Genomic DNA, 25,228 nt, shown 5'->3' with positions numbered 1-25,228 from the left:
AGGGAAGGGAGTGAGAGATCGACAGGCGGATTGGCGCAGCTGTACCGGTCCGTCGTGGTGAAGAGAGAGCTGAGACAAAAAGCGAAGCTCTCAATTTATCGGCCGATCTACGTTCCTACCCTCATCTATGGTCATGAACTTTGGGTCATCACTAAAAGGACAAGATCGCGAATACAAGCAGCCGAAATGGGTTTTCTCCTTAGAGTGTCTGGGCTCTCCCTTAGAGATAGGGTGAGAAGCTCAGTCATCCGGGAGGGACTCAGAGTAGAGCCGCTGCTCCTTCATGTGGAGAGGAGCCAGTTGAGGTGGCTCGGGCATCTGGTCAGGATGCCTCCTGGATGCCTCCCTGCTGAGATGTTCCGGGTACGTCCCACCTGGGAAGACCCAGGACATGCTGGAGGGACTATGTTTCTCGGCTGGCCTGGGAACGCCGTGGGATTCCCCTGGAGGAGCTGGAACAAGTGGCTGGGGAGAGGGAAGTCTGGGCCTGCCTTCTGAAGCTGCTACCCCCGCGACCCGACCCCGGATAGAGCGGATAAAAATGGATGGACGGATGGATTAATGGATGGATGACTCTTCAAACCACTCTTTGCTTTTCTCTTCTGCCTGTCTGTGAAAACAGCAGCTTTCACTTATCATTTACATTACATGTTTGTAAGATTGTCTGTTAGCTACGTCAGACATATGAGGCCTTAGCTTTGAAGGTTTTATGAAGTTTGATACCGTTGTTGGAGCGTTTGAGGATGTCTGAATTATTTTCTAAGCATCATTGATAGTCCTGCAGCGTACGGAGCAGCCATTACTAACATACTGTTGCCTGTGCACCGGAAGTATTCTATGTGGTGAAAAAATGCGGAAGTGCTAAAACCGCAGTCCATAGCATATATGGTTTTAGTTACTTTAAGTAATTGTACGTCATTTTAACAATAGGTTTTCTCTGGGTGCTCCAGTTTCCCTACAAAAACGGTACATAGGTACATAGAGTGGATAGATAGATAGATAGATAGATAGATAGATAGATGGGTAGCTAGATATTGTCTGTAATTTCCTTTATTAGTAAAATGACGCAATCCTACTTTAAATATAAGTTACATAACATCTCATGTTTTGTCATTATGAGATGACATAACATCATAAGATGACGTAACATCTCATGTTACGTCATCTTATGATATGTCATCTCATGACACATCTCATGACATAACATCATAAGATGACGTAACATGAGATTAATGTCATGACATGACATAATATCTCATGATATGTCATGTGATGACATAACATCATAAAATGACATATCATGAGATGTTATGTCATAGCATGACATAACATCTCATGATACGTCATCTTATGATATTGTCGTCTCATTATATAACATAATGAGACGACATAACATGAAATGCCATAAAATGAGATGTTATGTCATCTTATGATATGTCATGTCATGACACAACATCTCATGACATATCATAAGATGACGTAACATCTCATGATGTTACGTCATGTGATGACATAACATCATGAAATGCCATAAAATGAGATGTTATGTCATCTCATGACACAACAATCTCATGTTGTGTCATGAGACACAACAAAGTCATGTTCTTTATGAACATGACTCCATGTTCATAAAGAACATGGAGTCTTTATGAATGTTTACGACTGTTGTCATGAAGTGTCATTCAGTAAATAATGACACTTTTAATGCAAAGCTGCATTAAAAGTGCCAACTTTGCATTATTTTGAAAATAATGTCACTTTAAAGCAAGGTAGGCACTTTTAATGGACTTTCACTGCAACTTTTAGAGCAACTTTGAATTAAAAGTGTCATTATTATGGAGGCTTTGGACACAAAGGCCTCCATATGTGGGTTGTGCTTTACCGCTGTGCCACTACAATACCCCTCTGTGATTTATCTTTGACTAAAGTTATGTCCTCATATTATGTGAAAACCCCTCAGTTATGTGCTCAAACATACCTTAGAGGCACAAGGTGTGTTTCTTTTGTAAATAAGGATGGTTCTAATTTTGATCGATTGAAATCGTGAATTTGTTGTATATAAACACTAGGGCATAGTTTTGAATTAAAGTTGATATTTTTAGTGGTGAACATTATTTTCACCATTGGTTGTAAGAGTGTGTTTTTGTAGCTTACACTGTCCTTTTTGTGCGTGTGTGTGTGCATACAGGTATTAAGGTGAAACTCAGGGCTTACTTCCAATAAACCTCACTGTTCATCAGTAAAGCCACAATCCTTCATTTGGGGCTGGGGGTGTTATACATTTTCTTATCTTTAATCCTATTAGGCGTGTGCTACTGTTCATGCTTGTATATATGTGTGGCCCAGTGTAGACAAATGATCCAAACACATTCAACTGAGAAACATAAGTGTGTTTTATTCCCGACTGTCCTCAGAAGGAACAGTATTAATTTTGGTAAATTCTTGTAGCTTGGCCATAATACTCCCTTAAGCAACACACAGAAGAGATTATTGAATAGAATAGAATAGAATAGAATAGAATAGAATAGAAGTACTTTATTCATCCCAGCAGGGAAATTACTTCGCAGTTACAGCATAGAGACAAGACACAATAACAACTACCACTGAGTAGTAGTTGTCTATAAATTGTAAAAATATGAAATGCTGTTAATATAAAAAGCAACTTAAGAGCAGTCCTTGCAAAGATTCAAAAAAAAATGCAGATATGTATATGTAAATATATGTACAGCAAGTGTGCCATAGTGCAGTTGTGCAAAATCGGACTGATTAGTGCAGAACAATGATTTAGCTTTTATTGTACAGTGAGACGGCATGTGGCAGGAAGGATTTCCTGTATCTGTCCCTACGAAATAAAGGCATTTTTTGAAAGTGTTTTCTGTCATTTTTATTATTTTTTAATAAAAATTGAGGATGGGGGAATTGATTAAAATCAAATCTGGTATGAAAGAAAATCTTGTAAGTCATATCATCAGCCTTATTCAGTATATGACTAACTGCATATTACTTTATATTCATATTTCTTTGTCTGTATTACTTGAAAGTGTGTCCAAAAGTTTGGACACACGGTTGTGTCCAAACTTTTGGTCTGTACTGTATATTTTTTTAAAAAGCTAACAAGTGTTCACATTTAGCCACACAACGTAATCAAAAACAAATAAACCCGAAGCAATTTCTGAGAGTTTTGCTTCAAAATAAACTGACAATATCTCAGGAAATTAAATGTTTAAGTGAAACAGTTCCTGCATCACAGTTAAAGAAACTGCAAAAAATATTTCAGAGGCGTAACATCACTGAAGTTACCGAGTCAGAGTAAACTGAAATATTTACTACTTAGAAAATGCATGTTAAAATCTGAATATTCTTTCAAAAGTATGTAGCTGAAATTAATTTGAACTACTAGCAAACGAAGGACAAGGTTTGCCACCTGAGTGAAGTTGCCCCCCCGCGCCCCCACCTTCTTCAAACCAGATGAAATTGGTGTCAAACTTCTGTGCAGCAATAATTTTCATTTGTGCTGCTATCATTTTAAAGATAGAAAGAAAAATGTTCTCCAGGGGTCATCAGGGGTCAACTACTCCATGTTGAAAGACCTTTTATCAACCAACATAACTCCCTGACATCTTAGTATTATGTTCAGAGCAACATATGGCTCATTTATGTAATGTGAAAGATGGCTTAACATAAACTGAAATTGGAACAATTTTTAAAATAAACTATGCATTCAATTGGACAAAAATGTTAATATGCTGCTTAACAAAATACAAAACTACCAGAAGAATGAAGAGATGTGGCTGGTTGACCTTCCATGACCTCTGGAAACATTTCTTTATATCTTTAAAATGATAGCGGCACAAAGCAGCACAAACGTTTGACACTAACTTCACTCAGGTGGGTTCCCTTATTATGTGTACTGTGGAGAAATAAAAAATGTAATCAAGTATATTCATGCTGAGTGAGTTTTGCATATTTTGAATATCAAATGTAATGCTTTATATTGCTACCCTGTTTTAACCTTTTACAAACTTGTATTCTCATTATAGTTTGAAATGTTCCAGCTAAGGATAAGGTGAATAACCTTGTTTTCATACCACAGTCAGATAAGGAGGCAAATTGTGGCAGAACCGGATGCAGCGGGTCAGAATGTTCTACCAGCAGAAGTAAAAGGTGAAACATCTAAGAAGCCACAACTCCTTAAATGATTAGCAGCCAAGAGTGGAGTGTTTTCTGTAGGAAGGATTTGACAGGTACAGTTTGTGTGTATGGGAATAGTTGGAGAGGTTAGCAATGTGTCAGGGTGCGAGGATGAGAGATAAAAGTATGAAGTCCTCACTGAGACACGACCTCCTCCTGCAGGGACGTGCTGCTGTTTGTGGCTCATTTTTGTGTCTTGCCTGAAGTGTCTAAGATGTGTTTTTGAAGCGATGGTTGATTTTCTGCCTCTCAACAGTTTTGGTGCCGTGACCCGGATATTTCAGGAAGGCCTTGATTTGTTAATAGAGAAATTGAACAGGAGGGGAGTTGAAATAAGCAACTCTGCAGGCCGGCCAAACTGATTTCCCTTGTTTCGACCAAATTAAGCAGAGTTGTGACTGGAAATCATCCCTCACAAATAAAAGAGCACAGACCAGTCTGGTTACTGGTTACAGACCAGACTGGTTACGGGGCTGGGACCCGTAAATAAAAGTGTGTTGGATCAGGGATCCATGCGAGGCTGGTACTCGGCGCGTGACTTGGCAGGGTAGAGGAGCCTATCAGCCGGCTGTGGCAGGCCATCTCCCTCCGGACGCGGAGGGGGAGTCGCTGGGTTTTCATGAGTTTCCCCAGAGGAGTAGATAGGCTGCCTCTAAACAGAACAAGAGCCAAGCACGTTGAAATAAGTTGAAGAAAAAGGATAAAGCTGCAGCGACGGTTGGGAACCATCACTAGTTGGTCAAAGATACGTAAATGCTGAGGGTGGAGGCTGTGAAGCAGCAGGAAGTTGTGAACAGAGTTTAAAAGCTGCTGCAGGACTGCAGACATTCACAGGAAGCTGGATCAGCAATGGCTCTGCTGAAGGAATATTGAATATTAGACTATTTAATTTCACATAATTGTTGTGGTAAGCCATTTGTTTGTTACGTAATTAAATATTTTTGTCCTATTTGATGTTTGTTGTGTATGATGGATGCTCACAGACTAACGAGGTCATTAGTCCAAGTTTGTCGTTTATTGAACGTTTAGAAACTCCGGTGGCTGTAAGCGTCACAGCAAAGGTAAAATAACCTGAACAGGTGATCAACTCAAAACCACTCGCACCTTTTTACCTTCTCTCTCTCTTTGTCGTTTAAGCACCCTCACTGCCATGGCAACCGCCTGCGCCCAGCAAGCCGAGAAGAGATTACGTTAACATTCAGTCCGTTACGATATTAGGTTTTCAGGTTTCATATTGATTTTTCTGATTAGGGTTAGGGTTATTGGGTTATTACTGTAAAGAAGGTTAAACTTTATTAGACCTTAAGCTGGGTCTTGTATTTTTTATTTTAGTTTTCCGAGCCTAAGTTAGGTCAGTGAATGCAACGCAGCTCGAGAGAAAAGGCTAGCATCGTGAGATCCGTTGTTAATGTTGTTGATGGTTATGATTCTCACAGCTCACTGCCCGGACATAGCTAAGCGCTGTCTGTGCCAGAGCTAGAGGCCAGAAACCACACAGTTCTTATGTGAGAACAACTTAGTTACTGTTGTAACTCATCTGTGCTGGAAGAAGTAAAGTTCATGCAAGAGACCCCTTTTTCTTGTCGTGTATCTTCACCTACCCACATGCCTCTATCACACCGGAAACCAAAAGCACGACATTACTGATTATTAATAAGCTCTCATGAACACATCACTGGTTGAAACATTTCGAATCTTAGTGAATATTTTGATAAGCGCCTCAGAAGAGGACGTGCTGGTCTCAGTCTCCTGGTGGCGTTCAGTTTGTTGCCTACTGCCGACATCGAATGAAAACCTTCCCGCGACCGAACGGCCGATCACCATCGACGTATCGAGAACTGATCCTGATCTAAACTCTGCAGCTCTGGAGTTACTATTCCTGATTTAGTTCCAGAGAACTTTAAACTCCAACAAGCCCAAAGAGCTACACAAAAATTATGAAACAGAAGTCACATAATGCAACAATTAACAAATAATAAAATCCTAATGTGCCAGGAAGGAGGTGGAGGCTGCACCTGCCGGCTGGGTAACTGCAGGCGAGTCAAGTAACTTTTAACAACCCGGTGTTGGTAACTTACTTTGATATTAATTGGTTGGAACCAGTGTACAGCAGCATCTTGACAAAATCATGCAACATACCCAGCCCTACCTCCTTGCCCAGGGATCCATCCAAAGCAGTATTCACGCATTCTTTATTGTGATTGACAACTATGCTATTCCATGTAAGGCAACATGTTCAGTTGGAGCTCTTGATGAGCTCTTCAAGGCCCATTGTGTGTTTGGTACGTCATACAGTGCTCCCTTGACCAAGTTCTTCACTTTTCTCCAAACAACTGTTGTGTTATATTTTTTCACACAACTGAAAACTTCTCAGTTGTTTTTGAAGGTATTGGCCCGTACGAGTTGAAAGTTTTGTTTGAGTATTTTAAAGAACGCATTACATTGGAGGAACTGAATTTGAGAATACAAACTTTTGACTATGGATTCATGGAGAAGAATAACAGGCCAGTGGCTGTGAATTTATGTGGAGAATCGAATGATCTGGGACTAAATGCAGTTCAATCATGGTGCTTTCTGAAGAATGTTCCTCTCATGTTTGGAGATCTGGTAACATCTGATAATCCACACTGGGGCCTCCTCCTTTTACTACTACAAATTGTAAATATTGTTCTTTCTCCAATGTTAACCCAAGGTCTGTGTGTATATTTAAAACATTTGATTGTGGATCATCACAAACTGTTTAAAAAGTTGTATCCACAGAAAAAACTTTTACCAAAGCACCATTTTCTCATCCATTATCCTAGGTGCATTCAGAAAATTGGCCCTGTACTTCATAGTTGGTGCATGCGCTATGAAGGTAAACACAAATTTTTAAAGAAACATTAAAAGTAAAAACATTACCAAAACACTCGCTAAAAAACATCAAAATTATATGGCACATGTTTGGCAAGCTTCATCAACTTTTAATCGATTGGACTTTGGACCAGGGAAAATAGTATCTTTGAACATGGTGAAAGGAAGTTCTGACATTTCTGAGGCAGTGCAAGTGTCTCTTGCGGTTCAAGTTATGAAAGTGAACTGGGCAAAACACAGTGGGTTTATTTACCATCCTCATCTGGTTATTTGTGGCAAAATTGAATCTGAAATGCCTGTCTTTTACCAGGAATAGTCTGTGTTTATAGTTAAAGACAAATTGTTGCTGCTTACATTGCCTTTATGTACAGTATCTTTTCATGAACATTTTCATGCTTATGAAGTTACTAAAATGCTGCAAGGTTTTGTTGTGTTTAATGTCAACCATCTATGTTATCCGAAGCCCTTTGACATACAAATGTCATATGGAGTAAATGACCCTGCTCGTTTTGTTGTCCCATATTGCTATCTTTGGTGAACATTGTTTTGAAGATGGTTAAACTGACACTGTTACAGTAATTATGTCACTGGATCATAAAGTTGAATAAATGTTGTCACTGTGAACTTAAAACTTTGTGATTATTGTGATTGGTAGATTTTATAAAAGCCATATAATGGTAAAATTTAGCATTATATGGTATATGTGTAAAAAAACTGGAGAAAGGAAAAAAAACAACACAATAAAGTGTACATTTTTAAGTAAATTTAGTGTAAAATTAACTCCATAAAAATAACATTACTCTGAAGAGTGTAAACAAACAATAGTGTTAAATAATTTGACTCATTGACTTGTTGATTTTGAGACTAAAATGAGTGAAATTAACTCTGAAAATTTGACACTGGCTATAGAGTACATTTTACACTATTTTCGAGTGAGACCAAATATTATCTGAAACAGAGTTAAATTCAACTCTATAGGTGTTGTTAGGTAAATTGTATATATTATTATCAAATATTTGTTGTTTCATGTGCCTTTATAATGTTCTTGTCTTATATGCCTTTATTTGTTTCATCTTAGCATAAAGAAAGTTTTTGTGTTGTTGAATTACTTTGATTCCTTTCTCAGAAGGCCTCTCTGAGGAAGAGCAGAGAACCGTTTTCAACATGGTTATCGCTCAGCAGAAACCTCTGCATCCTTGACCTGTTAGATAGCTAGAAAACCGTTGCCATGAAGACGTACAACTTGCTCTGTTTTACCCTGTGTCTGGAACAGAATAATCTAGTGTGTAGATACCATGTGTTTTGTTAGTGACTAGCATTTGCGTTGCAGTTATGTGATTGAAGTGTTTTCCCCACCCCTATGAGACGCTCTCTGTAACAGGGATCCTAACAGCAATAAAAAGGGAGAACGGACACATATGTTTTCAGAACGGAAGAGATGTGTGACTGAAAACATCTCTGGCTGTTCTCCTCGCGAGTACAAAAGAATCTAACTCTCTTGTCTTTCTTGTGTTTGTTAAATCTGTCTCAATAGGTGTTTAAACCTGACAGGTGTTAAAATGACACTTCGTTTTTTACTGTGTGTCTTCAATGTCCTTAGCACAGGAATAAGCCTCTTGAGTAATCGACGGAAATGTATCCTTTTCAGGAAACCTTTTCTCCCTCTCTTGATGTATATATTCCAACTGAATGCCTTCACTAACGCTCTTAAAATTTTGCCTTTGCTTTACAATTTGGTCCCCTTTAATTTGAATAACCTCAAATTTATCCTGAATTGCAAGTTTATGTTAGTTTTTACATGACAAAGACTTTAAACCGTTTGTCTATTCCAGAAACCTCATTGGATTTAGCTTTGGACAAGTTGAGAGATTTTTGTCTCTGTCTCTCGAGTGGACATAATGATTTTGCTTCCAGTCATTTAGCTTTTTCCATTTCCCTCTTCTGTTTTTCTCTCCAAATGTCCAAATCCCGTTCGTAAGCGTTTTGCTTTCCAGCTCTCTGTTTCCTCTCGTGTGCTCTTCATAATTCAGTATCCTGTGCAATAGATTTCTGAAAATCAATTCTGTCTTCCTCTCTGTCTTGTGCAAAAACAACTTCCAAACATGAACGGTGTTGGGTCTATTTTAGTTCCTAACCTGCAAAGAATCAACCAGAGACATAAATTGCTTTTCTGCAGAAAAGGGGAGCAGAGCCAGACGCGGAGAACCGCTGTCAAACACTGTCTGGGGTCAACTCCGCCGGCTCTCAGTCCCCAACTGCCTTTTGTTGTGATTACAAGGAAAGAGGTTGGGCTTTTTCACACAGTCACAAACAACTGATCAAAGACCTTTACCACAAGATGTTCTGGGACCTTCTGTGGATATGCCCTTACAAGGGCACAAGACTGACTGTTACAAATCAGCTTCACAGGCAGCTGATAACACAGGCAGCTAATGACACAAGCATGTGTAAACGTTTCTAACACCCAAGCAAACATCCATAAAACAGTCAATAGTGTACCACAAAAGAAAGGAGTCAAGTAAACAACACACAGAATAATAATATGAACACATAACCTTTCAAATAAACTCATAAGTAAATGAACTTTAGATCATTTTTCTAACAAAGGGAAACTTGAGCTATACCCTGAGCTTGCACTAATGTCAGAATCGGTTGTGGTGCAATTCTCCTGTTCCTTATTTGATTTGATCAAATTCTCTCTCTTCTGCTTTTCTCTAGCTTATTTTCTCTGCAGTCTTTCTGTCATTGTCCTTTCAGGTTTTACATCTTTTGTAAATTTAGTCTAGTTTGGCCTGCTGTTGATTAAAACCATTTCATATGACAGAACGTTTTTATTAGGCCCGAACAGCGAATCGCTGGCGTAGGCCTATTGTTGCTGTAAAATATTTAGACTTAGAACCAGATTTAATAGAATTCATAGGAAATAAATGAATAATTAGTTCAGACAGATTACAGCAGTGATTTGGGAAGATTAGTTAATTATATTTAGAATTTCTTGATACGCATTTTTTGAACTAACAGAGTTTTATTTGAAATAAGAAATTAAACTGGGAGATGTGTTTGTTTTTAAACTGTAGTTGTCAGCAGTTTTTTTCTGTTATTTTTCTGGTTTTATTTTTTTATTCCTCCGTTGTTTGTTTCTCTGATAGGTCCTCTGCAGTGTCTGTTCGGCTACTACTTTTTATTTTTCTCCTTGTGCTACTTATTAAATGGTCAAAATTGAAGACCGGCATCTCCCTGACTATTTTTAAAGCTTGTGTCTGTTACATGTTTTTGTTGCCGAAACCTGGGAGTTACCACTGGAATTGACTATTTTGTGGGTGTTACTGGAAGGGATTTACCTGTTGAAGACAGAAGTTAACTGTGGCTATTGCTAACCCTAACTCTCCAGTACCCCCTCCAAGGACTCCAAGAAGGGTGGGTAATGTAAACTGTCGTTCGGCCCGTGAGCACAAACAACAGTCAGAACCCGTCCCCCCACCTGTAGGCAGAGGGAGGCTACTCTCTCGTTCACTGGGGTAAACCCAAACAAGTATGCCCACTCCTGCCCGGCGCCTCTCACAGTGGGCAGCTCCAGAGTGGAAGTAATTGGGAGACAGGTAGCAAAAGATCCTTCCATCCATCCATCCATCTATCCATTTTCTTCTGCTTGTCGGGTCGTGGGGGCGGCAGCCTAAGTAGGGAGGCCAAGACTTCACTCTCCTCAGCCACTTGGTTCAGCTCCTCTGGGGGAATCCCATCGCATTCCTTGGCCAGCTGAGAAACATAGTTCTTCATTTGGGCCTGGGAATGGATGGGAGTTTTACACTTTTACAGTTCTGTTGGCAATTCTCAGGGAGGTGCAGAGTTGGAGTTCAGTAAGGGAAGTCTAACAGGCCTGGTATTGTTAACTTTTTGAAGACTCAGTAAAGGTCTGTAAACATTACTGGTTTTTGCGTCATGTTTGTCAGCAGAATACACCGTTCTTCCCATGTAGGACTTGGAGCAACTTCTCCCTGGTCCTGCTGCTGACAGAGTCTCCTGAACTTCATTATAAACAGGCTGTTTGTGTTTCTCAAGGTGGATTCTGTTACTATTTTCACCTCCACACACTCTTCCCAATTCAGTTAAGGAAAGCATGTCTTTCCTTTCAATGTCACGAAGTTCCTTTTTCTCCTGCTGCTTGCGCTGTATCTGTGAATCCCATGAATCAGTCATAGACTTGGTAGCTGCAGCTTTTTTCTCTTTCTCCAGTTTTTCACGCTTTATCTCTGCAGCTTCCCGATGTTTAATGTCTTTCAATAACTTATCCTCCATAAAAGGCCTTTTGGTAGCTTCTTCCTTCTTTTTAAGTGACAGTTGGCCGTACACTATTTTGTCCATATTTTTTTTAGTCTCGTCCTGTGTCTTCAGGATCTGCTGAGCCTCCTTCTTTTGTCTCCTGCCTCCAACTTCCTCAGCTCTATATCCAGGAAGCACCCCTTGCCTTTCAGTCCTGTACATTTCCATCTTCTTCTTCTGTTTATATTGATGTCTGGCAGCCAATTCATCAGCCAGAGGGTTTTGCATCAGATTTTTTTCCTGCTGCTTTTCTTCATGAGACATTTTGGCAAACTCCTCCTTTTCCATACTTTTATAATGCTTTTTTTTTGTAAAATAGCATCATAAGCCGCTTCTTTCTTCAATATATCATCCAAATTATCATCCATAGTCTTTAGGTCTTCTGTGTTAGGCTGCGTTGTCTTTGGAATCAATTTGTCCTATTATCTGAACTGGATGTGTTCTTATAATTTCCTGTACTTTAGCATCTTGCATTTCCTTGTTCCGTTTCTGTCTCATAATTTCCACATCCCGTTCGTAAGCAGTTTGTTTTCTATTGCTCGGTTTCTTCTGTGCTTTTCGAATGATAGCTTCATATCTCTCCTTCTCCTCCTGTGCATATCGAAGTTCTGTATCGCGAGCAATTACTTCCTTGATGTCAATTCTGGAAGGGAAACCAGAGCTACATCCTGAACTTTCACTAATGTCCGAATCAGTTGTGGTGCATTTCTCATCTCTCATTTGATTTGGCCAAATTCTCTCGCTTCTGCTTTTCTTTAGCTTCTTGTCTCAGCAGTCTTTCGGTCATTTTCCTTTCAGGTTCCACATCTTGTGTAAATTTAGGTAAATTTGACCGAAAGGTATCTAAAGATTCATCCTGTTCTTGAAGTGGGAAAGAGCGGTTCAAATCTTTATTTGGTCCTCTCTTCAATGTCCGTAGCACAGGGATAATCCTCTTGAGTAATCGACGGAAATATATCCTCTTCAGGAATCTTTTTCTCCCCCTCGTGATGTACATATTCCTTCTGAATGCCTTCACTAATGCTCTTATATTTTTGCCTTTGCTTTACAATTTGTGCCTTTGGATTTTCAGTAACCTGTATGGTGAGAGACTTTTGAAACCATTTGTCATGTTTGTCTTTTCCAGAAACCTCCTTGGATTTAGCTGTGGACACTTTGGGAGCTTTTTGTCTCTTTGTCTCAATTGGATGTGTTCTTATAAGTTCCAGTATTTTAGCGTCTTGCATTTCCTTGTTCTGTTTTTCTCTCCAAATTTCCACATCCTGTTCGTAAGCGTTTAGCTTTCTAGTTCTCGGTTTCTTCTCCTGTGCGTTTCGAATTATAACTTCATCTTTCTGTTTCCTCTCCTGTGCATGTCGAAATTCAGTATCCTGAGCAATAGCTTTCTGAATATCAATCCTGTCTTCCAAACATGAAGGGAAACTTGAGCTATACCCTGAGCTTGCACTAATGTCAGAATCGGTTGTGGTGCAATTCTCCTGTTCCTTATTTGATTTGGTCAAATTCTGCCTCGTCTGCTTTTCTCTAGCTTATTTTCTCAGGAGTCTTTCTGTCATTGTCCTTTCAGGTTTTCCATCTTTTGTAAATTTAGGCAAGTTTGACAGAAATGTGTTTATAGATTCATCCCGTTCTTGAAGTCGGAAAGAGCGGTTCAGATCTTTATTTGGTTCTCTCTTCATTGTCCTTTGCACAATCCGTCTTCCGTTTCTGTCTCTCAGCTATTACGGTGAAACTCAGGGTTTACTTCCAATAAACCTCACTGGTCATCAGTAAAACCACAATCCTTCATTTGGGGGTGGTTTTTTTTTATCTTTAATCCTGTTAGTGATGTGCTATTGTTCATGCTTGTATATATGTGTGGCCCAATGTAGACAAATGAGCCAAACACATTCAACTGAAAAACATAAGTGGGTTTTATTCCTGACTGTCCTCAGATGGGACAGTATTAATTTTGGTTTGATTTGTACAGAAGAGCAATGCTATCACCCAGGAAAATGTTTTTTTCGAACGCTATCACGTTATAGCGTGATACTTATCTTAGATGTAATACGTATCTTGTTTAAACGTGATAGGCATCTCATTAAAATGTGACACAAATCTTGTCAAAAAGTTATACGTATGTTGTTAAAACGTGGTGTGAAGTGTATCTTGTTTAAACGTGACACGTATCTCGTTTAAACCTGACGCTGTCATGAAGTGCGGGGTGTGGTGGTGAGGCAGACTCTGTAGACCCAGGTACGGAGTAAAAATGGTGGTTTTAATGCACAGAGTTACAAACAAAACTCCAACACAGTCCAAAAACCGAGGCAGCACTGCTGAGCGGAATCCAGGGCTCAACGCAGGTAGCAACAAGGCATACGAATGGACTAGGCGCCAACACACGACTGAACAGACGCCAAAATGAGACGAGGACCAGACAAGACACAGACACACAAGTGACACTAAATACACAGGAGGTAATTAGGGAACGAGAAACACCTGGGAGTAATCGAGGGGAGAACAGGACAACATGGAGACACAGAGACACAGAAAACTCGAAATAAACACACAGAAAAACACGGAACATGACAGACGCGCATCTCATTTAAACGTGACACGCATCTCGTTAAAACGTGACGCGTATGTTGTTAAAACGTGAAGCGTATCTTGTTTAAACGTGACTCGCATCTCGTTTAAACCTGATGCGCATCTCTTTTAAACTTGACGCGCATCTCGTTAAAACGTGACACATCTCGTTAAAACGTGACACGTATCTAGTTAAAATGTGATAGTATCTTGTTAAAACGTGACACTTGTCTTGTAAACGTTATAATTTTATATCCAGGAAGTGGCAGTATAATGCTAGGCTAGTACAGAGGCTAACAGGAATTGGTCAAGTTTCCCTTCATGTTTGGTCTAAAACATGGAGAGATACGGATGCTGCTTTGCACTGTGGCTAAAACCATTAATAGCATGCGCACTCTGAGCAGGATCCTAAACAGCACAGGACTGCATAGAAGGAAACGTCAGTCTAGTCCTCTAGCTGTGGCGGCGTTTCAAAGACAATTGAAATACAAATATTAATTTATTTTTTAGAAAAGAAAAGATCCAGCTTCATCTGGATCGAAGCTGAAGTTGGCTTCCGATTGTAGCTTCTGATTCAGGAAATGGCTAAAGAGCGATAATAACGGAGGCAAAGATGTATTTGCTGAACATTTTCTGTTCAGAATTTTATTGTACTAGGTATTGGCAGTCATTTTTTTTTCTTTAGATTTTTAGTACTCTAAATGTATTTTTCTTTTAAGTGTATTACCAGAACAGAAAAGGAAAAATTCAGCCCATTATGTCTAACGATTTTTGAGAGTTTGGGGCGATGTACCTTGCCACAAAGCCAACCTTTGAGAAGAAAAATATGAGGTTTTTGAAAGGCGATTACTTAAAAAAGAAATCGATTTGACACTTATTTGTAATGACATTCTTTAAATATATATAAATCATATTGCAAAACATGAAAATGCATGGTATAAATAGCTTACTTTTAAAATGAAGATTCTTTAAGAACTGTCATTTTGAAAAATAAAACAAATTTCAATATTGACCCTAACAACAGACATGGCATTTTTGGGATACCATATTAAAAAATATATGTTGAAACCATGCCTCAAAAGCTATTTTTCCCAGCCGACTATGTGATCTTAACAAGCTGAATTTTTTGTAGGGGTCTGGGACTGTTTAATAAAGATTTATTAGGACACAAAAATGCTTCCAAAGCTAATTTGACCGATGGAAACAAATTTTAAAAATTGACGAAATTGAGTATTTTTTGACCACTCCCCAAATTTGTATTTTTCATCAGATTTAAATAAAACTTCTCTACTACAGATAAAGGCTGCTGAATAATATAAAGTCATCCATTTTGGCAATCTTTAATAGTTTCCTTGATATTTGTGGTAGGAAATAGGGATTTATTGTTTGTTTTTTAAAATATCTAATTTTAGATCAGTTTTGACTTGCACCAAAATGTTTATTTTTTATGCATTTCATTGAAACTGCTTCATCAGATAAAAACATTCACTTATGGCTATCTTCAGTAGTCTTTTTTTTATTTTGCTGACAGAAAATAGAGATCGTTTTTAGATTTCTTTTTTTATGGAAAATTCCCTACTACCGACCATTTGAAAAAGTGCCAAAGAAAGTACAGTTTTTCATAAAAAAGTGTCCAGAATATATTATTTTAGTATAGATACAGTCACTTCATCCTGCCGCCCACATGATGATGCCCTGGGCGGTTGTCCATGCCGTTCATATCGAAAACCGAGCAAATCTGCTAACGCGAATCATGTGCCTAAACCACACATATACAGGTCGTTATGCATAATTCCCATGGCCCATAAAAACAACGAATCTAATCCGCTTTTTAAAAATTATTATACTAAATAATGACAGGGAAGCAAAGCATACCAGTGTGATCCACAGGAGGAGGAGGATGGACAACCCCATGTTCAGGTGAGGAGGTGAAGCGACCTTGTTTGCTTAATTTCTCCTCTTTTGCAAAAGTTTCGACTAGATTTAACTGTTTAACTCTCCTGCAGTCTTAGCGCGGGGTTCAGGAGAAGCGCGGTAGATGTCATGTTCAGCCAGCGGGATGATCCGTCCGCTTTTCAATTTGCAAAATCACAAACAATCTGTTAAACCGGCGTCCTCGCTAGAACCGTGCACACGGTAAAAAGCTCAGGAGGGCGTCACTCCACCCCTTTTAGAACCGCGGGAGGCTTAAAACTCCGGTTATTCATTTTTAGCTAGCTTCACTACGTAGCCACATTTAGCTTACAGAAGCTAAAAGGGGCGACTCGGGCGAGGTCCGTTCGTGTGTTGATATGCGTGGGGCGTCACGCACACTGATTCTACAGGTTTGGTACCAATATAATATTAAAGCTCACAAATTAATCCTTATTTTCATACCTAAGTTGTCAGGTTTATTTTGTATAATTCATTCGCTATTTGACGATATGTTCGGAGGTTTTGATAATTTTATGATTTACAAAAGAACGAGGAAAAAAAAACCCCTTCAAATCTGGACTAGATTATTCTATGCCAATAGCAGAATATTTCAAACCTAGTTTGTGATTCGTGAAACTTTTATTTGAATTGTGAAACTTCAGTAATGAAAGATTTAAAAACATTTTTGCATCTGGAATGCATTAGAAATGAACTCCTATCACATTTGCAATATTTGCTATTATTTTAACTTTTTGTTTTCTTTCATTTTTTGTCCTAAAGCGCCTGCCTTTCTGTTTGGCTGTCGTTGCTTACAGGGATGCATCAGCTAAGACAGGGGTGTCAAACTCCAGTCCTCAAGGGCCGGTGTCCTGCAACTTTTAGATGTGCCTCTGCTGCACCACACCTGAATAGAATAATTAGGTCATTAGCAAAGTTCTGGAGAACTGATCTACACAAGGAGGAGGTAATTAAGTTATTTCATTCCAGTGTTTTGCACCAGTGGCACATCTAAAAACTGCAGGACAGCGGCCCTTGAGGACTGGAGTTTGACACCTGTGAGCTAAGATAATAATGCCAACAACTTTTCAGATTCAGCTTTATCGTCATGCAACATAGCATCAGAGATAAATAATCTATTCCAGGTCAGAATGTCTGTTAGCTTTTATAGATTAAAGATGCTACCCATGTCCTTAATTGGTCGCATCAATATTATAAAAATCACAATGAGAAGGTTATCTGCAAAGAAAGAAAAGTTTAACAGTAAGGCAGAAAAATCTGTACAAGGCAACTTAAGCTTTAGCTTCAGTCAATTAGGGAACAAGGTAACGGCGATTAAAGTTTATTTAAGTATTTTAATTCTGCTTAATTAATGATTCATGAAAGGAATTGTATCAATGTAACGAGCCATGCATTTCATAAGATTATTTTCAGATGCTTAGTCTACTACTGACAGCATAATTCAGATAATTATATTACATTTCTGCCAACAGATGATAATAACCTTAGGCATATCGGTACCATCTACATCAGGGGTCTCAAACTCCAGTCCTCAAGGGCCGCTGTCCTACAACTTTTAGATGTGCCTCTGCTGCACCACCTGAATAGAATAATTAGATCATTAGCAAGGCTCTGGAGAACTGATCTACACAAGGAGGAGGTAATTAAGCCATTTCATTCCAGTGTTTTGTACCTGTGGCACATCTAAAAACTGCAGGACAGCGGCCCTCGAGGACTGGAGTTTGAGACCCCTGATCTACATTATGCATGCTGAAAATGTTGATTTCAGTCTGGCCCACAAATGAGTTCATTGAAAAAATAAATACAATCGGGGCATGCTGTGGTGGCGTAGCGGTTAGCGCGACCCGTATTTTGAGGCCTTGAGTCCTCGTCGCGGGTTCGACTCCCGGACCCGACGACATTTGCCGCATGTCTTCCCCCCTCTCCTTCCCCATTTCCTGTCAGCCTACTATCATATAAGGGACACTAGAGCCCACAAAAAAAGACCCCCTGGAGGGGTAAAAAAAAAAAAGAAATACAATCAGTAAGATGTAACCATTAAGCTTCAGGTGACCAGCAGCATTGAACAGTCTTTCTTACTACCACATTTCTTTTAACCCAGCTGTACCACAAAGGAAGTTAACAACTGTAATACTCATCAGACTAAGGCAGTGGTCTCAAACTGCATTCCCCAAAGGCCAGAGTTCTGCAACTTTTACATGTGTCCCTTGTTCTACACACCTAAATTCATTGGCTAAACTACCTTACCAGCATGCAGTCTTATTAGCAGAGCAGTCTTGGTGCAACATTGGAACTTGCACATTTTCGAACTCTACAGCCTGTTTACAAATAAGGAACAGATGGGTAGCTTGGATGTCAGTGGTGCTGGGGGGTCCTCGTATATAGTCTAATACAGTGGTCCCCAACCGGTCCGTGGACCAATTGATACCGGGCCGCGCAAGAAATAATTAAATATTTCTGTTTTATGTATTATTTGAGTCTGGAGGATCTTTTATTTTGAAAATTCTTTAACCGGATTCTCTACGTCTTGCGCGCTAACAGGGAGTAAGAAACAGGCAAAATGAGTAATAAACAGTTATCTTTAGAAAGTTTTTTTATGAAGGGGAAAGGGCCCAGTGAAGAGGCAGAAGAGCCCACTTGCAAGAAAAAAAAAACATTTAACAGACAATACCAGGAGTCCTACTTGAGATATGGATTTGTCCCGGTAGGTGATTCTCATATTCCAAGCCCGCTCTGTCTCATATGTGGTGACCGGCTTGCTAATGAGGCAATGAAGCCGTCAAAACTGTTGATACAGTTTGTGTTTCAGCTCACACATTGTTCCAGCTATCAAGGGAAAATTGAGTGACTTTTGGCATTTCACATAAAATTCAAGACTGAAGTGTCACCCCTCTTATAAGCGGAATTAGGTTTGTAGGGTTGTCGTACAATTAAATATAATATTGTGCATGAAAGATATTTTAGCAACATAGAAGCAGCATAGAAGCCCTTCCTTAAAACTAAATGGATCTGGATCAGAACAAGTCTGTAAACATTAGTAAAATAGTTAAATGTTTAAGATGAAAAGTACTTTTGTTCCTTTTTTCCAATGTGTTGTTACTGAAAGTTAATCTCCAATGCGTCACAAGAGATTATGACTTAATTCACCAAAATAAAACAAAAAAAAAATCATCAAATGCATCTAATTGCCCAAATTTTAGGCCAATCAAGAAAAAATCTTAATGTGTTTAAATTATACATTATTCAATTTATGTAGCGTTGTTAATTCAATTCAATGTGATTATTATTATTATTCATTTATTACTAATAAGAATTATTTTTTTTATTATATGAATTATAATGACTAATTATTCACATGTTGTAATGAATAATTTGCACATGAACATGAAAGGCACAACACAACATGTAAAAGAACATCACTAATAAATTGGTGTTCAATGGAACTTGGTTGAACAAGCTCATCACCTGCTTCACCATCAGTTGTTTCTGATAAGTTTTCTGTATTAGGCTGAATTTGTGGGAGAAAAACAAACCAAACCACATGAAAAAAGCATGAAGATTGTTGATGGAGTCTTCAGCGGAGAGTCAAAACTTGTGCAGGTCACTTGGAAGAGAGCGTCGGGAATAAATAATTCTGTTTTCCTCCATCCCTCTTAGCTCTTTGCAGGCTCGTACACACACACACACAACACCCACACACACACACACACACACACAGGTGGTTTTGACACACATAGAGCCCATGTGCGCAAAGCTAAGTTTGAACGAAATGACACGCTGGGAACGCCGTCTTTATGGCGTAGCTTAGACAGCGGCCAACAAAAAAAAAAAAGAAACTACTGTTAGGTTCCTCATCAAAAACCTCTTTTGATAAGGAAAACAGTGTTGAGCAGATTTAATGGGAAACCGGGTGATTGTGTTTTGCACATTGTTAAGCCTATTTAAATTACAGCCACATTGGCTGAAGCTGGTCTAAATTGTTGGGAAAAGTTTCATTTGTCTTAATATGAATGAATTTATTTGGAAATGTTTTGATGGTTTGAAACATCTCCTTTACTAGAAAGTGTGAATCACTTCAGAGCTTTTCCTGGTTACCATAGCAATAGCAACTAATGTTACACTTCTACCTGACTGATGATGTCACTAGGATCACTATTGTGTCATAGATCCTATGACATCAGCTCTGAAACCTCTTGAATAGTTTACTTGTGTTCTAAAGTCAGACCTGCAGAAGCCAGCGAATTTATAGTGAGTTGTAATCTTTTCACCGTGAGACAGAAACGAAAGATGGATTCCAGACGATTACTCAAGAGGATTATTCCTGTGTTTAGGACAAAGAAGACAGGACCAAGTAAAGATTTGAACCGCCCTTTCCGACATCAAGAACAGGATGAAACTTTAGATACCTTTCGGTCAAATGTTAGTGAAGGCAGTTATTCGGAATATGTGCATCAAGAGAGGGAGAAAAAAGTTCCTGAAAAGGATAAATTTGAAGACAGGCGTAAGAAGATGGCCTATGAAAATCTGGAGGAGATAAAGAGAAGAGAAGTTGCCAAAGATGCTTTAGAGGAGGAAAAATTTCATAAAGAAATGGCCAAGAGGGAGTTTGCCCAAAAAGTTCTTGACAGACAGGAGAAGGAAAAGAAAGTTGAAATGCAAAAGTCTTTGACTGCTGCATGGGATGGTCAAGTTGATTATAAACGGCAGAAGATGGGAATGGACAAGATTAAAAAGCGAGGATATTATTCCTTGAGCAAATCAGAAAGGTTAAATCGAATGGAGGATTGTAAGAAGAATGTTTATGATAATCTGGACAATATCAAGAAAAAAGAAGCTGCCAACTACATTGTTTTAGAGGAAAAGCGATGCAAAGAGAGGGCTAAGCAGCAGCTAGGGCAAAAGATACGAGAGGAACAGGAGAAGAAAAAGAAAGCCGATTTGAAAAAGTCTCTGGCTGACACATTGGATGCTCAGATTCGAGGTAAACAACAGAAGAAGAAGGAAAAGGCTGAAATTGAAAGGCAACAAATGGCTGCCATAATGGAGTCAGACCGACGGCATCAAATTGAGGAAATTGAGATGAGGAGACGGAAGAAAGAGAAAAACCAGAAATTTTTGAGACAGGATGAGACGCAGCCTAACAAAGAAGACCTAAAAAAGACTATGGATGACAATTTGGATGATATATTGAAGAAAGAAGCGGTTTATGATGATATTTTACAAAAAGAGCTTCATAAGAGTATGGGAAAGGAGGAGTTGGCTAAAATGTCTCATGAAGAAAAGCAGCAGGAAAAAACTCTGATGCATAACCCTCTGGCTGATGAATTGGCTGCCAGACATCAACACCAACAGAAGAAGAAGATGGAAATGTACAGGACTGAAAGACAAGGGGTGCTTCCTGGATATAGAGCTGAGGAAGTTGGAGCCAGGGGAGAAAAGAAGGAGGCTCAGCAGATCCTGAAGACACAGGACAACATTAGTGAGCAAAGAAAAGCTGTTCCATATAAATCGGTCGTTCAAGATCATGACATTGACTGCGACGTTCCTGTTAAAGACAGAATTCGTGAATTCCGTAAAAAAATTGTGTACGACCAACTGTCTCTTAAAAAGAAGGAAGAAGCTGCCAAAAGGACTTTTATGGAGGATAAGTTATTGAAAGATATTAAACATCGGGAAGCTGCAGAGATAAAGCGTGAAAAACTGGAGAAAGATAAAAAAGCTGCATCTACCAAGTCTCTGACTGATTCGTGGGATTCACAGATACAGCGCAAGCAGCAGGAGAAGAAGGAACTTTGTAACTTTGAAAGGAAAGACATGCATTCCTTAATCGAATTGGATAGAGTGTGTGGAGGTGAAAATAATAAAAGAATCCAGCTTGAGAAACTAAAACAGCCGATTTATCATCAAGTTTGGACGACTCTGCCAGCAGCAGAACCAGGGAGAAGTAGCTCCAAGTCCTGTGTGGGAACTGCTGACAAACATGACACAAAAACCAGTAATGTTTACAGACCTTTACTGAGTCGACAGAAAGTTTGCAATACCGAACCTGTCAAACTTCCCTCACTGAATTCCAACTCTGTGCACCTCCCTGAGAATTGCCAACACAAAAGTGTAAAACTCCCATCCATTCCCAGGCCCAAATGAAGAATTATGTTTCTCAGCTGGCCAAAGAATGTGATGGGATTCCCCTGGAGGATCTGAGGAAAGTGAAGTCTGGGCCTCCATACTTAGGCTGTCGCCCCCACGACCCGACAAGCAGAAGAAAATGGACGGATGGATGGATGGATGGACGGACCTTTTATTACCTGTCTCCCAATTACTTCCACTCTGGAGTTGCCCACAGTGAGAGGCGACGGGCAGGAGTGGGCATACTTGTTGCCCCCCATCTCGCCGTCTGTATGTTGGGGTTTACCCCGGTGAACGAGAGGGTAGCCTCCCTCCGCCTACAGGTGGGGGGACGGGTTCTGATTGTTGTTTGTGCTTACGGGCCGAATGACAGTTCAGATTACCCACCCTTCTTGGAGTCCTTGGAGGGGGTACTGGAGAGTGCCCCTCCTGGGTACTCCCTTGTTCTGCTGGGGGACTTCAAAGCTCATGTGGGCAATGACAGTGAGACCTGGAGGGGCCTGGTTAGGAGGAACGACCCCAATGATCTGAACTCGAGTGGTGTTCTGTGGTTAAACCTCTGTGCTTGTCACGGATTGTCCATAACGAGCACCATGTTCAGACATAAGGGTGTCCATATGTGCACACGGCACCAGGACACCCTCGGCCGCAGTTCGATGATCGACTTTGTCATCGTTTCGTTGGGTCTGCGGTCATATGTCTTGGACACTCGGGTGAAGAGAAGTGCGGAGTTGTCCACTAACCACTACCTGGTGGGGAGGAGGATGCCGGACAGACCTGGCAGGCCCAAACGTGTTGTGAGGGTCTGCTGGGAACGTCTGGCAGAGTCCCTTTACGACCGGTGTCAGAGTCTGGTCCACATTGCCGGCAGTAAGTCGAGCTCGTTTCCGGTGAGAGTTGGACTCCGCCAGGGCTGCCCTGTGTCTTCGATTCTGTTCATTATGTTCATGGACAGAATTTCTAGACGTAGCCAAGGTGTTGAGGGGATCCGTTTTGGTGGCCTTAGGATCGCATATCTGCATTTTGTGGATGATGTGGTCCTATTGGCTTCATCAGGGCATGGTCTGCAGCTCTCACTGGAGCGTTTCGCAGCCGAGTGTGAAGCAGCCAGGATGAGGATCAGTGCCTCCAAATCCGAGGCTATGGTCTTGAGCTGGAAAAGGGTAGAGTGCCTTCTCTGGGTCAGGGGAGTTGGGGGGCAGTCCTGCCCCAAGTGAAGGAGTTTAAGTATCTCGGGATCTTGTTCATGAATGAGGGAAGGGAGTGAGAGATCGACAGGCGGATTGGCGCAGCTGTACCGGTCCGTCGTGGTGAAGAGAGAGCTGAGACAAAAAGCGAAGCTCTCAATTTACCGGCCGATCTACGTTCCTACCCTCATCTATGGTCATGAACTTTGAGTCATCACCAAAAGGACAAGATCGCGAATACAAGCGGCCGAAATGGGTTTTCTCCTTAGGGTGTCTGGGCTCTCCCTTAGAGATAGGGTGAGAAGCTCAGTCATCCGGGATGGACTCAGAGTAGAGCCGCTGCTCCTTCACGTGGAGAGGAGGAAGTTGAGGTGGCTTGGGCATCTGGTCAGGACGCCTCCTGGATGCCTCCCGGCTGAGATGTTCCGGGCACGTCCCACCTGGAGGAGGCCCCGGGGAAGACCCAGGACATGCTGGAGGGACTATGTTTCTCGGCTGGCCTGGGAACACCGTGGGATTCCCCTGGAGGAGCTGGAACAAGTGGCTGGGGAGAGGGAAGTCTGGCCTGCCTTCTGAAGCTGCTACCCCCGCGACCCGACCCCGGATAGAGCGGATAAAAATGGATGGATGGATGGATGGATGGATGGATGGATGGATGGACGGATGGATTAATGGATGGATGACTCTTCAAACCACTCTTTGCTTTTCTCTTCTGCCTGTCTGTAAAAACAGCAGCTTTCACTTATCATTTACATTACATCTTTGTGAGATTGTCTGTTAGCTACGTCAGACATATGAGGCCTTACCTTTGAAGGTTTTATGAAGTTTGATACCGTTGTTGGAGCGTTTGAGGATGTCTGAATTATTTTCTAAGCATCATTGATAGTCCTGCAGCGTACGGAGCAGCCATTACTAACATACTGTTGCCTGTGCACCGGAAGTATTCTATGTGGTGAAAAAATGCGGAAGTGCTAAAACCGCAGTCCATAGCATATATGGTTTTAGTTACTTTAAGTCATTGTAAGTCATTTTAACAATAGGTTTTCTCTGGGTGCTCCAGTTTCCCTACAAAAACGGTAGATAGGTGCATAGAGTAGATAGATAGATGGGTACCTAGATATTGTCTGTAATTTTCTTTATTAGTAAAATGACGTAATCCTACTTTAAATATAAGTTTTCTCCGGGTGCTCCGGTTTCTCTAAAAACACAAGTGACAGACAGACAGACACTGTAATTTGCTCTCTTAGTAAAATCTACTAATCTTGTTTTAAACTAAAGTTTTCTCCGGGTGCTCCGGTTTCTCTACAAACACAAATGACAGACATACAGACAGACAGATAGATATTGTCTGTAATTTTGTGTATTAGTTAAATAATTCTACTTTAAACATAAGTTCTCTGCGGGTGCTGCGGTGCCTCTACGAGCAGGATGGATGGATGGATGGATGGAAAGATAAATATTTTCTGCAACCTTCTCTATTATTAAAATTAAGTAAACCTTTGTTTTATATAAGTTCTATCCGGGTCTCTACAAACATGATACTACATCGGTTAGCTAGCTATAAATAAATATGTCTATCAATAGATATGCAGGTAGATAGATAGAGCTATCAATAACATTTATTGGACGGGCTGTGCATAAGACTGACATGACATATAAACATGACATAACATCTCATGTTATGTCATATCATGATAAGTTATGTGATATAACATAATGAGATGACATAGCATGAAATGAGATGACGTCATGTTGCATTAAAATGAGATGTCATGTCATCTCATGACACAACATGAGATGACATAACATGAGATTTATTTCATGAAATGACATAACATCTCATGACAACATCATAAGATGACATAACATGAGATTTATTACATGAAATGACATAATATCTCATGATGTTATGTCATCATGTGATGACATAACATCATGAGATGACATAACATGAGATATTATGTCATGATATGACATATCTCATGAGATGTTAAATCTCTGGGTAACTGCAGGCGAGCCAATAGCGCCAGAGGGCGCTTGTTATAAAAGCTGAG

The 25,228-nt window shown here is 40.1% G+C and overlaps 1 long non-coding RNA gene across 1 annotated transcript; it reads left to right on the top strand.

Annotated features, from left to right (window-relative positions):
* The first annotated feature begins 269 nt into the window (after nt 1-269).
* On the top strand, nt 270-23,689 carry LOC116718180 (uncharacterized). Its single transcript, XR_004338892.1, has 3 exons — nt 270-305; nt 10,461-10,465; nt 23,567-23,689. It is a non-coding gene; the product is annotated as an uncharacterized LOC116718180 (long non-coding RNA).
* The last annotated feature ends 1,539 nt before the right edge of the window (nt 23,690-25,228 follow it).

This window comes from Xiphophorus hellerii, chromosome 4 (genome assembly GCF_003331165.1).
Source record: "Xiphophorus hellerii strain 12219 chromosome 4, Xiphophorus_hellerii-4.1, whole genome shotgun sequence".
NCBI classification, from domain to species: Eukaryota; Metazoa; Chordata; class Actinopteri; order Cyprinodontiformes; family Poeciliidae; genus Xiphophorus; species Xiphophorus hellerii.
The sequence above is the reverse complement of the archived record's forward strand: the minus strand, read 5'-3'. Positions and strand labels throughout refer to the sequence as shown.